Here is a 16,436-nt window from a genome sequence, read left to right on the forward strand (position 1 = left end):
CTGTATGATGTTGGTAAATTATTTAAAGTCTTAGTTTGTCATCGTCCTCATTGGAAAAATGAGAATAGTGGTTCTAATAATCACTATCTCAAGGTGTCACTGGGAGGAATGAATGAAATTACATATGACCAAGAGCTTAGAACTAAACCAAGTACAGCAGGTCCTCGAATAACGTCATTTTGTTCAATGTCATATTGTTATAATGTTGATGAGATGGGAAGGAACTTAACTTTTGTTTATATCAATTAGCCTATGGTAAATTGGTTTCATTATATATCATTCACTTAAAATCGCAGAACCTACGGGTGACATTAAGTGAGGACTTACTATACATAGTAAGGGTTTGATAATGTTAGCTCTTATTGCCCCCTAATTTTAAAGATCAGAAGGTTGAGGCTCAGAGAGATCAAATAATTTGCCTAAAATCACTCAGATTAAAACTTAGCTGATGTTGAAGCCCAAGCTCTTTCTACCATGGTACTCTATCTTTGCTATTTTCTTAGTGATATAGTAGGGTTTGCTATAGCCAGTGCTAACAGAAAAATATTGGGTTGTCGGAAAAACCATGACGCATATTTGCGACAGATGGCACTAGTTCATTTTTGGAAGTACCAGAATCATTCGCATCGATGTTATTGCTATGTCATTTGACAGCTGACAGTTCAAGCTTCATTTAAAAAAAACAAAACATTGAGCGATTTGGTTTATTTAGTTTTGGAGATTTTACAAGTTGAAGATGGAAGACCAAACTACATTTTTGCCATATTTTACTGTTTTACTTCCATAAAGAGAAGAACACGCGTCAAGCTTGTGAAAAGTTGCATGAAATTTACGGTGACAATGCTCTACAAGAACGTCAGTGCCAACGATGGTTCATGAAATTCCATGCTGGTGATTTTGATCTCAATGACGCTCCTCGGTCAAGGAGGCCCACCAAGGTTGATTGATGATGATAAAATAAAGGCATTGACCAAGTCAAACCCATGTTACATGACACAAAAGATTGCAGAAACATTGAACATCCATTATTCAAGTGTTCACAACCACCTGAAGAAGCTGGGATACGTAAGCAAGCTTGATATTTGGGTTCCCCATGAACTCAAAGAAGTTCATTTGACAGCACAGATAAACATCTGCAATATGCTCATTAAATGTGAGGAAAACAATCTTTTTTTGAAGCGACTGATAATTGGTGATAAGTGGATTGTTTACAACAATGTGATGCGCAAACAGTCTTGGTCCTGATGTGATGATTCGCCTCAAATGACATCAAAAGCAGACATTCATCAGAGGAAGGTTATGTTCTCAGTGTGGTGGGATTTTAAAGGTGTCATGTTTTTCAAGCTCCTACCAAGGAACCAAACAATTAATTCGAATGTGTACTGTCGGCAACTGGACAGTTTGAACGAATCCATCATCCAGAACGTCCAGAGCTTGTTAATTGTAAAGGAGTTGTGTTCCATCACAGCAACGTGAGACCACACACAAGTTTGATCACCCGTCAAATATTATTGGAGCTTGGATGGGATGTGTTGCCACATCCACCATACTCGCCTGACCTTGTGCTGTCAGACTACCACTTGTTTCACTCTCTTCAAAACTCCTTGCATGAGGGCCGGCTGAGTGGCGTGATGGTTAAGAACTGGCTTAGGACGCCAGAGGACCCCGGTTCGGATCCCACATATGAGGGCCAGTGACCCTGCCCTCCAGCTAAGATGCTGAACAACAGCTCAACCTGGAGCTGGGCTGCTGTGAGTCGCCAGCGACAGCGTAGGCTGCAAGCCCCTGTGGTAGTGGGTTGCCATGGGCTACTGTGTGTAGCCAGCAGCCAGCGTGAGCAGCCAGCAGCCGCAGTGAGCGGCCGTCCAGAGGCCAGCGACTGATCTGCCTCACCCGGGAAGAGCGCAATGATGGTGCCAACTTGGGCCAGCGAAGCAACATCCTCCACAACTAGACTGAAGAACAACAAAAAAAAAGACAGCAACTTGTCTGTTCCCCTTCCCCCAATTCCCTAGCACTGTTCCCATCCCCCCAATTCCCCAATAAAAAAAATCTTAAAAACAAACAAACAAACCTCCTTGCATGGTATAACACTCAATTCAGATGAGGCTGTAAATCAGCACTTTGTTCACTTTTTCGCAAATAAAGACAGGTCCTTCTATGAACGAGGAATTATGAAGCTCACTGAAAAATGGCATAAGGTTATCAAACAAAACGGGCAATATATCATTGATTGATTTTTGTTCTTAATATAAATAAATGACTTTTGACAAACATAGACAAAATACATCATGACTTTTCCGACAACCCAATAGCATTATCAGTGAGAAATGGACACTGGTTGATACAGTTGAAGGGAACTCAAGCACAGATCCACAATAAAGTTGTTGGGAAATCATTCCTTTCTCCCATATGCCTCACTGCACCTCCCACCTTCACCACTGCTTCTCTAAGCTTTCAGAGAGTTTGGCAAACTGTTCCATGGCCTATCTTTGGCCTTTAATAAAGTAGGTAACATGCTTAAATCATATTTTTTAGACTTAAAAATTTATTGAATTAGATTATTAAATGGAAATGTTTAAGGACTAGATGTGTGTTCACATAATCTAAATGCTGAAGTGAGAATATGGGACTATGGTGAGGCAGTGGGGACGGTGGGGACGGTGGTGACACACCCAAGCTCTGGAGCCAGACTGCCTGCCTTCATATCCTGGCTCTCCCATTTGAGAAACAAGTGCCATCACACCTGTCACTTAATCTCCCTGAGCTTCAGTTTCACCATCTATAAAATGGTAATAATATGCCTCATGATGTGACGATTAAATGAGAACACATATGAAACACTTAGAAAAGTACTTGGTGACAGTAAATGCTCAAATCCATTTATCACCATCATATCATGATCATCATCATTTCAGTTGGTCAAAACAGTAGATGTTTTTTAAGGATCTTTTGAAAACTATATAGTCACAGTTGAGTATCATAAATTTTCTGCCTGACAATGGAATTTCAAAAGTTAAAGAATCTTAGGGAACTTACTTCAAAAAACTTATGGATGAACTGGAAGGAAACTTATGTAGTTATTACCTTCTATATTTATATGGAAAAGTGCTTTAAGACACTGTACATACATGTGAGATGGGTGCTTATAATGTCACATTTTTTTAAACTAATGACTATACAAAAAACCAATTTTTTTTTATATTTGTCCAATTTTTCAAGTATATTCTTTTTATAGTGCCTAGTATACCTACACTGATGTTGTCTGCCTACCCATTGATGTAGTAGGTCCTAAATATTGTTTATTAATTATGGATATTAAAATTACCAACACAACTTTGAGAAGCCTAAGCATAATATTCTCAGAAAAACTTTATGGGCCAGCATGAACTGGCAGTTTCATGGATGATTATTTTTATTATAAAAATATTATTTAATTTGCCAAGAGGTTCATAATAGAGTTCCTATAGATAAGAAGTCCCCCATGTCATTTAGAATATGCTCAAGTTATCTATCATCTATTTTTCCTGTATGTATCTATATGTATCTACAATACTATGCAAAAGTATCAGTACCATTTTCCTGATGTAGAAACAGAACAGGGATGATCATGTGCTTAGTTCAAAATTACAACTAGATAATGGTAAATTTGAGATTATGGCTTAATAAAGAAGCCTATCTTTGGGGGGACAGTTTCTAGTTTAACTTCTACTTGACAGCAGAGTCTGCTTATATTCAAAACAAAACCCAGACATTCCATATATAGTAGAGATCCACATATAAACAGCTTTTTAAAAATTCTAAAATTTGTGTGTAAAGGATATTTTTCATTTGTTTGGTTTCTTGAATTTATGCCAAAACATATTTAGAAAATGAACTTTCCCAAATATAAGCTTTTGCAGTCTTTATGATACGTAAATGCTATTCTTTTCTTCCCAATTTCAAACTATATCAATAGTTTGTAAGTAGTAGTTATGTAGTATTAGTAAGGTCTATTATTACTATCTCATATTAGACATGAGTACATACTTTATAGGATATATTCTTGTATTACCTTCTGGCAGTATGTGAAATAGTAGTATACGAGACTATCACAGGTCTCTTTGTAAGAAAAATGACAAATTGCCTGTCCTGAAACAAAGGCTCTGAAATCGCGTGACATGGTCAAACATTAGCTTCAGCTCTAGGTGTGACCTTCTGATTTTATTTGATTACATTAGTCATTTCAGTTGTGACTATGTAAGAATATTTGCTACCGCAGGAAAAAACATCCTATGTAATGTTCATATCCTTGTATTTCATTGGCCCGTACACCTCAGGACAATAGTTACGGTGAAATGTCATTTGGCCAGGAATACTCTCAACATTGAGTAAGTCATGGGTTACTTTCTTCTATAAATGTTTAAGCTGAATGTGGGGTATTTTTGAAGTTAAAAATATTTTCAAATACCACAACAATATTTCATGATGGTATGACTATATAGGTTCTTTATGGGAAAAAAAGAGAAAAAAATATAAAAGAAAGTGAACTTTCCAGTGGGAGTCAAAGACAATATGCGTTAAAATGCAACTTGAAACTAATCCAGAAAATACATTTTCTTATTATTCATTAAATGCTGAAATGTTGTTCTCTCTTTACGTAGCTTTCTAGCTTTGTTCCTCTGGTGATATTTGGACTTTTTTTTTTGTATATAATGAGAAACAAATGAACAGGCAGGTCCTTCTAGCAAAAATATGGCTAAGGTTAAATAAAGCCTTACACCCAATAGCTTAATTTTTTATTATAACAACGTGGAAAAGAAAGGAAGACCATGAGTTCATTGGCATGAGAAGGAACCTGGGTGGGTATTTGTGAATATCATGGCACATTTTATCAACTTCATTTGTTTTTCAGTCTTTTCAAAGGACTCTATTAGAAATGGGGCCACCTGAGAGAGGCCCCTTAATAACAGAAAAAGTAAAATTCATAAAATTTTATGATAAAGTGATTTTAGATATTTTAGGCTATTTCCACTTTCTTCTACACTGTTTGAAATGTATTAGAAAAGTAAAACAGTATGGTTTACTTCATTAGCTATAATTGAAACTTTTCAAAGGCAGGGACCCTTATTTTGGTATCCCCAGTGCCTAGCACTGAAGGAAAGAATGTTTCAATAAGTGATTAAGAAATGAAAGAGCCAATGAATGAGCACTGTCATTTATAAGAAACATGGTAGGATGAAACTACAAAAAGAATTTTATCATCACATATAACTACTTGTAAATTGCTTTGGACTTTTTTTTTTTCATTTATCTATTTATATTTTTTGTGGCTTATCCTCATCCAGAACTGTGTACAAAATAGTCATACAAAGAATTGCCTAGCAGTGTGTCTGTATAACCAAAAATATTCCATTAAAGAATGGACAGGCTGGCTTTGCTATGGGAGCTAGCATTCCTAATACACAGCTCATGGAACCAGAAGTGTCAAGGAGAAAAGCCACATCAGCCATTGATGGACTATACTGAATGCAAATCTTAACCTCCTTAGAGCCTCCTTGGTAAAGCAGGCACAGCTGTAGAACTTCCATGACTTTTCTTTTGCCTTAGTTGATATGCTTAGCTTCTACTACATTGTTTCAGGGATTTGGCAGAGATTTTATGCCACAAGAAAATAGGCACAAAGACAGTGTCCGACCAAAGGCAGTTTTCAAATGCTCTTTTATGTACAGGTATTTCAAGAAGCTGGGTATTACAGTGCTTGAGCTCACGCACACTAGAATTGGGTAGGATCCTTTTCTCCCTGATATTTCTCTGCTCCTGGGCAGCTCTCTACCATGCAGTGGTGAGTCTCAATGAGTTGGAAAGTAGATCACAAATTAATCTGATACTAACAATATAATACATAAGTTCACAAATGTCTATATGAGAAACCCAAGGTTCTCAATCCAATAATGTCACTTGCTTATTTACCTTTTCACTTTTCACGGAAGTGTGACACACAGGGACCTCTGGTTTTAGTGTGAAAAAAATCATTACCACCTGTCATCTTTCCTCCTTATTCACATTTCCATGGCCTTTTCTTTTTCTTAATATTTTTTTCTCTTTCTCATCTTAAATTCTCATTTAATATCCCTGCTTTTCGGATATAATTACCTTGGTTAATAAGTACCACAGAGTAATAAATAAGAATACAGGCAGTGTATGATTAGCTGTTTAATTGTTTAAATAAAACACACACACACACATACACACCCCAGTTTTCAACAGATATTCACCATTTGAACCAACTATAGTAATATATGGTTTAAAACTAGGGAAGGGAGAAGAGTTAGACAACTACAAATTATTTAAATGCTAAATTTATAAATGTTTTTGAGGTGGAATTTGAAGATATTTGGAAAAAACCAAAGTTCTATTGTGTGGAAAGATATGTATTAAAAGAAGAAGAAAAGGGAAGGAGAACCAGTTTTCCCAGTCTCTATAATTTAACTAGACAGTTAAAATTAGTTGGAAATTTACATAAAAGTTACATAGAAAGCAGAACTATATTAATGAAAAACTCATGAAATGTAGACTTTTAAGAATGCAAATGAACAGAAACTATATATCCAGAGTTCTACTGAACCTAGAGCACTTAGAATGAAATGTTCATGTCAGGAAGCTTATATTTTCCAGGTACAGAAAATTCTTGGGACTAGTGTTGGGAGTATAATTGCTGTTCATGTGTCACATAATCTGTACTTTCATTGTGTGCACTTGAGTTAATGTTTCAGCATGAAAAACTCACATACCAGTAAAAATGTCACTGATTTGAGCCAGTCATTTATTCCCAGTCTCACAGAGAAATACTGGGTATTCTTTGAGGTAATAAAGTGTGAAATGACTTTAATGCTTCCAGGGAAGTATAGGAGACCACCAGTCTTGCAAACTGTTTTTAGAAAGCATGGCTTATCTTATCTTACCCTGCCTCAGAAAATTTAATTGGAGTAGTTATTTCCTCTTTCTCCAAATCCCCTTTTATGGCAAAGAGAAAACAGAGGACCTGCAGCAGCAGTTTATCCCTCATACACCAGTCCCCATAAAAACCAAGAGGGGCCTGAAACCAGAGTCTTAAGTAGATTTAACGCTAAGTTATTTGGGATTTGGACACCCAACTGCCAATAGCCTGTTCTAATGTTGAGAATCAAGTTCATGTGGAGAATCCTGCAGCTATGAGTGATATCTGTGTGGGCTGTTATCTCTACACCCGGTCAGCCGCAGACCTTTGGTCCTGGTGATATGAGGTGAGGCAGCTTACACAGCCTGGCAGTTTCTTCTTACTTCTCAAGATGTTGCAACTGAAGGCTAGGCAGACCCTTCCACTGTACACAGTAAGCACATCTAGCTGCTGGCCACAAGAAAACAGAGCTAGGATAACTGTAGTGGAAAACTGTTTGGAGACCTAACTGTGGCTCATTTAGTTTTTTCTTGTTTTTTGGGGTTTTTTTTTTTTTTTAAGGATTTTTATTGGGGAATTGGGGGATGGGAAAAGCGCTGGGGAATTGGGGGAAGGGGAACAGACAAGTTGCTGTCGTTTTGTTCTTCAGTCTAGTTGTGGAGGACGTTGCTTCACTGGCGCAAGTTGTCACCATCATCGCGCTCTTCCCAGGTGAGGCAGATCAGTCGCCGGCTTCTGGACAGCCGTTCACTGCGGCTGCTGGCCACTCATGCTGGCTGCTGGCTACACACGGTAGCCCATGGCAACCCACATGCCACAGAGACTGCAGCCTACACCGTTGCCAGCGACTCACAGAAGCCCAGCTCCAGGTTGAGCTGTTGTTCAGCATCTTAGCTGTAGAGAGCAGTGTCACTGGCCATCATATGTGGGATCCGAACCGGGACCCTTTGGCGTCTCAAGCCAGTTCTTAACCATCGCGCCACTCGGCCGGCCCTGGCTCATTTAGTTTTGTGTCTCTAAAACAGTGTGGAGAGAAATTTTTGTATGAAAATAAATAAATAAATATTGGCTGTAGCCCACAATTCACAGCCGCATTCAGTGTGGAGTGTCTTCTCTCTTTTCCTCTGCTGCCAAACATGTGTACATATATAACACACACTTTCTTTTTAGCCTAAAATGCTATCTATTTCTGTTTTTCTTTCATTGGGGATTTCATCAAGTATGTTTACATCAAAACACTTGCTGATCCCAGTCACCCCCTCATTGCTGTATCCTAGTTTTGAGAGTTGAGCAGCTGAGCTGTTAGTTCCCCAGTTGCTTTAGCTTTCTGTGACCTGTCTGTTGGGAAACCACCAAAGCCTTCACTAGGTAGAAAAATAAGTGGGGATGAGTATTAGATGTCAATAGTGTCTCAAACACATCTTCATTGAGATTTAGTGGGATTGAAAAGTACCTCTTTAAAAAGAACGCTGGCTCTTAACCATATGCCATATATTTACAACGATTGACTCAAACGGATCACAGACCTAAATATAAGAGCTAAAACTTATAAAACTCTTAGAAGAAAATATAGAGGAAAAGCTTCATGATATTGGATTTGGCATTGATTTCTTGGATATGAAACCAAAAGCACAGGCAATAAAAGAAAGACGTAGACAAATTGGACTACATCAACGTGAAAAACTTTTGTGAACCAAAGGACACTATCAGTAGAGTGAAAAGGTAGCCCATAGAATGGGAGAGACTAATCTCTTGTAACATTAAGGAATTAATATCCATAATATATAAGGAACTCCTATAATACAGCAACAAAACAAACCAACCAATTTAAAATCAGGCAAAGGGCTGAATAGGTATTTGTCTAAAGATGATACATAAATAGCCGGCAAGCATTTGAAAAGACGCTCAATATCACTAATTATTTGGGAAATACAAATTAGAGGCACAATGATATTCCACTTCATACCCATTAGGATGTCTATTATTAAAAAACAAAATTAAAAAAACACACCGCCCCTACAAAAACAGAAAACAACAAGCATTAACAAGGATGTGGAGAAATTGGAACCCTTGTACATTGCTGGTGGGATGTAAAATGGTGTAGCTTCTATGGAAAACAGTATAGTGGTTCCTCAAGAACTTAAGCACAAAATTGTCATATGATCCACCAATTCTACCATTGGATACATAACCCAAGGAATTAAAAGCAGGGATTCAAACAGATATTTATACATCCATGATCACAGCAGTATTATCCACATAACTAGAAGGTGAAAACAACCCAAATGTTCAGTGCATGAATGGATAAACAAAACGTGGCATATATACAAAATGGAATCTTATTCAGCGTTAAAAAGGAAGGAAATTCTGTCACATGCTACAACATGGATGAGCCATGAAGACATTACGCTAAGTGAAATAAGCCAGGCACAAAAGGACCAATGTTGTGTAATTCCATTTATATGAGACACCTGGAATAGTCAAATTCATAGAGACTTAGTAGAATGGTGGTTGCCAGGAGCTGGGTGGGTAGGGGGGAGATAGGAATGGGAAGTTATTGTTTAATGGGTACAAAGTTTCAGTTTGGGAAGATGAAAAAGTTTTGGAGATAGATGGTGGTGATATTTACACAAAAATGTGAATGTGTTTAGTGCCTCTCAACTGTACACCTAAAATTGGTTAAAATGGTAAATTTTATGTTACGCATATTTTACCACAATAAAAAGACGGGTAGAGGCTTGATCACTGCACTGTACACCTGAAGCTGATGTTGTATAATATTGTATGTCAACTATAAGTGAATATATATATAGTCACAGGATGTGGAGTATAGTGTGGGAGTGGAGTCAATGGAATTGTAATAGATATGTATGATATGGAGGGAGTGGGGCGGCAGATTGGGGGAGGGGGATGTCACTTTGAGGGGTAAAAGTATAACTATTGCACTGTGTTGTACATCTGAAATGAATTTAAAATAAATAAATTAATTAATTAAAAAAATAGAGGCGTGGAAAACTAGTAGAGTCAATATATGGAATAAAAAGGAGGAAGGAATGCAGATTTTTCAGAGAAGAAAATGATTAGAAAAATTAAGTTCTAGGTTATGTAGCTTTTTTCTTCATGTTTGTGATTCAAATGCAAAGAGAGACAAAAGATCAATATATTAGCAAATGAAACTTTTTAACTGTGAAATTTAGTCAAAAAGCATCCGTGTTGTGTCAAGATTAGAGCCAATTTGAGGAACTATTACGATTCCTTCATGCTTTTAGATTTTGGAAGTTGTCCCAACACATTTAAATACATATTTTCTGAAGTACAAAATAAACCAGTATTACAAAGTGGCACAAAATTTGAGTAGAGAGGAATCCAAAAAATATTTATGAACTACCTACTCTATGTTAATATGCAAGGGGCAATCTACCTGAGAGAAAGAGCAGTTGTCCAGTGGCAGACTTTCTTGCCAAAGTTTGTCCCAATCTCCCTGAAATTGCTCAATATAGCTCAGTAGTTGAGTTACACAATTTTAACATTTCTGGCAGGTGTAGGTGGGTAATGGTAAAGGATAGCTAAATATCATGAACATATTTACCCCTTAAACCTGTTTGGTGTGTTCCAAAGTTTGAAAATCTGATGAAAATCCATGAACAGTACAAGTGTAGACTTTTAGTGTGTGTGTTTTGGAGGGGCAATTAGTGCCAGGGTGGGGATGAAGATTAGACAGAACTAATCGGTAGAAAGTATCACCTCTAAAATCCTAGTCATGATTCTACAAACCTCTCTGTGACGCTCACTGACCATTCCTTTGCTTTGGGGACCCCCGATCTTTGGTAGTTTATCCATTACTTATGAATTATAGGTGGTAGAGCTAAAAGAAACCTTAGAAGCCATCTTGAAGGATTTTCCTATTACTTTATTTTTACATTTAAAAAAATGATTAACTTGAAAAAAATTTCCTAATATTTAATGCCGGGAAACTTCACTCTTAAAGAAATTGATGTACTTTCATTGCCAGATAATGGAAGTTATGCAAAACATTAGGTTGTTTACAGTTAAGTTTACATATCTACATAATGACCTTTATTGTTGTTTTCACTACCTGTGTGTATATGCACATGTTTATTAAAAACCACTTCAAATTCTCTTTAGAAATAGACAAACTGAGCCTCTCATTTTAAAGAAGAAATAGGTCTACAGCAGTTAAGTGAACTATCCAAGTTTAAGTATTTTTGAGTTTGTTGTTTGTCTGAGCTCATCAACTGAATTAAACTTCTCATAGACAATGAAAAGATCTTTTTTGTTCTCCTGAAGCACATAGTACAGAAATGAAGAAAAGTGGTGATAATAAATACCAAGTGAATAAATGCAAGCTTCATATATGCTTGTCCCTAGGGAAAGACCTGAGAGATTGATATTAATGCACAACGCTGATCGGATGATACTGTCTTCTGCTGTAGGGACTTGACATTGGTTAGCATGGGGTGGGCTGGTGGAGGGAATAGCCTTTTATCTCCTGAGCTTCTGTAGAAATATTTATAATTTTAAACGTTCTTAAAGTAGATAGAACTCAATCTTCACATGTGTGCAGTGAAATTAACATCGTCATATATCACTGGTGGGGATAGATGGGAGAGCAAGTACAATTCGGTACATTTCTGGAGGACAGTTTGACAATATTAAGTGTTCTAGTGCTTCAGTGTTCATTAAAAATAGTTCATTCTCAAGGGCCGGCCGAGTGGCTCAGTTGGTTAAGAGCTCACTCAAGAGTCTGAGCTCTGAGCAACAGCGGTTTGAGTCCTGGCCCAAGCTGAACAGCCACTGAGCTGCCAACAGGTGGCAGGATGGCTCAGCTAAAAAAAAAAAAAAAAAAAAAAAAAGTTCATTCTCACTGGCTCAGTGAATCCATTTATAGAAATTTACTCTGAGAAAATAATCAGAGACACAGGTAAATTTATAGTCAAATATTTTCACTATAGTGGTATTTATAACATAATGTAATGAAAATAATAGTATATAGTTATATGTGATGTGACAAACATAATGTTTAACAGTATAGAAATGGCTAAATAAATTATGGCATAGTTGTAGGTTAGAATACTTATTTCATTTCTCTACTATGTTAACCTTGTTAAATATTTTAGAATATATGTATATATATATCTATATATATAGGTATATATATAGATATCTATACTATTCAAAAAGCATTCAAAAATATTAAAAAAACAAAAAAGGAATAAATATACCATGTTAATTGTGATTTCTTTGAATTGTGGGGTGATAAGTAATTTTATATTGTTTCTTTAATTTCCAGTTTTCCTTTGATGAATATGCTTTTTTAAAAAGAAAAAAAATCATAATTAAAAAAATAATTAGCTCTCCGACTTCCTAAATTCAGTGGACTAAGTCCAGGCCCCAGCAAAGAGGATATGAAAAGGGACTTTTTTTCAGGGGTGGGGGTTGGGGGGTGTTGTTGGGCACATCGGTGTCACCAGAAGTCCCTTTCTGACATACAAAGATCTATTACCTCTAACTTTTGGAGGTATTACCTCTACCTGTGAGGGCTGTGGCTGGGGAGGGCTGGCCATGCAGGGTTCCAGGTGAAGCTGAAAGAAGTAGCTTCTTTCTTTTATGCTTCATGTCCATGCCATAGCATAAAATTATCACAGAATAATAATACCGCTATCTGTAGAGAATGATATAGTTTTCAAAGTGTATTTATATATGTTGTAATTCACTGCATTGCCATGATTTAGAGAGCCTGACATGACAGGTGAGGAAACAAATTAGAGAAGGCATGAGGATTGTTCAAAAACACACAAGTATCTTCTCTAGCTTGTCCAAAGGACCTTTCCTTGTGTCCAGCACTTTCAAAACACAAGCTGACTGAAATACCCTTGCCTTTTTTTGGGTGGGTGGGGGGGCGGGGACGACAACATAAAAGATGGATTATAACCACTGTGCTGTATACCTGAAACTAATATAAAATAATATTGAATGTTAATATATATATTTATAGTCACAGGATGTAAACTGCAGCAGAGGGAATATATTCAATGGTACTGTAATAGCTATGTACAATATCAGACGGGTAGTAGACTTGGAGGGGTTATCACTTTGTGAGGGGTGTAAATGTCTGATCATTATGTTGTTATGCTCACCTGAAGTTAACTTTAAAAAAGAAAAGAAAAAAAGACAGATTATAAGCAATACATAATTATTCCTCATCTCTTAACTCCTAAAATGCTCGCACATGCATACAGTAGCAGTAGTTTTTCCTCTTGAGTCACAAAGATATAAACTACACCAAGTAATAAGGATTTATACTGTGGGTTCAAAATGACTTATCATTTTGTATAACCACTGCGTTGCCACATAAACACACACCAGGTACACACTAAGCAGCAGATATCTTGGTGATAGGAATGAAAATTGATGGTTTTCCTTAAGAAGAAAAGGACACCAGCAGGTGTACTCACCAAAAACCACCAATTTGATTTGTCTGGTCCTTTAGAGGATGTAGAACAAGAATATACAGGAAAATTCAAACAGCTTGCTTGGGATTTCTCAGTTCAATTTTTGAAGTGCTCTTTGAGGCAAGTCCTAAGGGGTAAAAAAAAAAAAAAATTGCTAGAATTGTTTTCTACTTCAATATAATTTTCATTCGTGCATTACTAATTTGGGGCCATTTTCTTTAAAGAATGGACTACCATTGCTCTACCATGCTCTCTACAAAGCAAGAAATGAAATCCTTTATTCCTTTTCCTATCCTTGAACAGGCAATAGTAATAAGAAAATAACCAATTTCTTCTATTTGTTGTATTTTTCCCTCTGTCTTCTTTAGAGCACCCATGACTTCAAGATGAACACAATGTTTAGGAAGGGATACAGGTATAGCCTATATTTCATGCTTATAGACCCTTAAAAAGAAGTGGTGGTGCCTTTACTGGATGGTAATATCTAGCTCACGGGCTGCCCCTCCCCACTTGGGGGCTTATGCTACCCATCACTAGTAGAACATCATCATGCTTTTTCCTGCTGACTCCAGAGAGGGTCTCAAAAACCTCTGAAAAGAGAACTGCCTTCCACTACGAGCTGATCAGAGTTGCTATCAAAGTGATTTGATTTTCTGCACTAAGATGTGTAGTTAACACTGCTAAGGATGTTCTCTGCACGGAAAGTCCTACAAATAATAGGTTTTGGGGTCCGAGGATAATCTTTAAAGTCAGGAAATAGAAAATATTCAAATTTAGGAGACTTAAGTTCAAGATAAGGGTATTTCAGATGAGACATTCAAATAGATCCTAAACACAAAACTTTTACCTTTATTTCACATCTGGAAATATAACCTGTCCACCTTTAAGACTATTCTCTCCCCACTACCGCGAGCCCTCATCGAGCCATCTAAGATTCAGCATGGCACAGTGGCTGCAAAACCAGACTCACGGCTAGAAGACTAGCTTTAATTCTAGTTCCGCTGTGTCTTGTTCTGTGTTCCTAGGCAAATCATTTCACCTAGATGAGCCAATAGTTGCTCCCTGAAGAAAATAAAAGGAGTTGGATTACCAGTAGTTTTCAAACTGGTTTTTAATTTTTGTTTTGTTTTGCTACATATTTTTTTAAGGTGTAGCATCCTTTCTTCCACCAAAAATTTACCTAGATGCAGAAACAAATAAAACCGAGAAAACAGGAGCTGACGGAAGTAGAGATGGGGGAGTAATAAGGGGAGGTACTTCCAGCTCACCACCCATTCTGCTCCATAGTCCACTGGGGATGTGTAGGAACCCCACAGGATCTTTAAGACTACAGATAGCACAGTTTGGAACCTGCTGATAAATGGCCTCTAAAGTCTGTTGCAGCTCCAAAATTATTCTGCTGTAACTATCTGTATACTGCAATGACCGACAAAGCATTCAGTGGGATCTAACCTGATGGGAACACACACAATAAAACTAAACCATGAGCTGAGTTTAATAATGATTTACTGGGGGGAAAAAAGGTGCCACACCCTCAAATAAATAGAGAAACAGCTGTTGAACTATTTACTTCTCAAAGTTTATAATCCACACCCAAGCCTGTGAGGATGATTTCCTAAATGCTGCATCTTGGATAACACCTAATGATGAACATCATAGTGTTTGATAAATAAAAATAAATGTATACATTACAAGGTGTGTTCTGAAATTAATTCTACCCTGTTGAGGCAATAGAATAAACTTTAGACTCCCACACTATTCATTTATTCATTAAGTGAATCCAGACAAATTATTTCAACTTTTCTGAGCTTCCATAAAATAGAGATAATTTCTTACAGAATTATATGGAGAACAGATAAAATATTTACAAATCATCATTACTGAAATGTATTATTTGTACAGATTTGTGAGTTTTCATTCTTTGCATAATGCCAAAATTCCCCCCTTTAAAAAAAATCATGGTAATGGACATGTAGACTGAATTGAAAGCAAATTATTAATACGTAAATGAAATTATAGGTTTCATGTAGTTTTGTGTTATATCTTCACGGAGGAAAGAAGAATTACTGATGTTCCTCTCATGGCTATTCAAGCAACAGAAAATTCCCTTAAAATGAAACACTTAGGTTCAATTCTTTGTTTCTAGAATGACTCCACATTTCGTAAAAATTTTAATATTGTTTTGTCATAAAAAAATCTTCAACCAAAACCCATATGCACTTTTGTCCTGTGACTTCACATTGCCCCAACACAATATTAGGTACCCCAGGGCACAGTTTGAGAAGCCCAGCTCTAGTCCAAATCCTTGATTTTACTATGGAGGAAACTGTCATACTGAAGGTCACATAAATAGGTACACTAAGACATGTGGAAAAGTTTCTAGAGAAAAGAAATGGTTTCCAGACAATGGGTTAATTAATTCACTCCAATCCTCTCACCAACTCATTCTGTGAAACAGCTATGGGTGTTGCTCACTGTAGCATGGGGTCTGTATGAAGACCAAATGGGGAAATTTTCCTGCATTCCAGTAGAAGGAAAAAGCTACTCTACACAGAATACTTGGCTTGTTTTTATTTTTTTCGGGCATAAGAATCTTAGGAGTTGCTTATGTGCCCCTCTAACAAATGGTGGGATCTGACTGCAAATGTTTGTTGGACTTAGGATGCCTGTAGCATCATCTTAATTTGCCTACCCTCATTTTTTACCCTCTCTTCTTGTCATAACAAATGTGGTTTTGAAAGCTACATTTTTGGAATGAGGCAGGGTATAAATAAATACATGAAGTTAATAAATGTATTTTTCCAAACAGATGCTCCAGTTTAATATCAAGTTCCATGCACGTTCCATTTGCTTCTCTCAACTCTCAGTCACAAACCTCATCTAAAAGTAACTTTCTCTGGGCCGGCCGAGTGGCGCGATGGTTAAGAACTCGCTTGGGATGCCAGAGGCCCCGGTTCGGATCCCACATATGAGGGCCAGTGACACTGCCCTCTACAGCTAAGATGCTGAACAACAGCTCAACCTGGAGCTGGGCTGCCATGAGT

General features: G+C 37.1%; 1 protein-coding gene across 16 annotated transcripts in view; it reads right to left on the minus strand.

Annotated features, from left to right (window-relative positions):
• RBM47 (RNA binding motif protein 47) overlaps positions 1-16,436 on the minus strand; it is a 156,026-nt gene that overhangs the window by 23,863 nt on the left and 115,727 nt on the right. For 11 of the 16 annotated variants that reach the window (XM_019640877.1, XM_019640878.1, XM_019640879.1 and 8 more), the window contains one exon: positions 13,396-13,519. The exons of 4 other annotated variants lie outside the window; for them this stretch is intronic. The gene's annotated coding sequence lies outside the window, so the exon portion shown is untranslated. Of the gene's footprint in view, positions 1-7,851; positions 7,936-13,395; positions 13,520-16,436 lie in introns of those variants that run through there. One more of the 16 variants, XR_002123818.1, reaches the window with a different exon arrangement.

Source organism: Hipposideros armiger, unplaced genomic scaffold (genome assembly GCF_001890085.2).
Source record: "Hipposideros armiger isolate ML-2016 unplaced genomic scaffold, ASM189008v1 scaffold_53, whole genome shotgun sequence".
Lineage (NCBI taxonomy): Eukaryota > Metazoa > Chordata > Mammalia > Chiroptera > Hipposideridae > Hipposideros > Hipposideros armiger.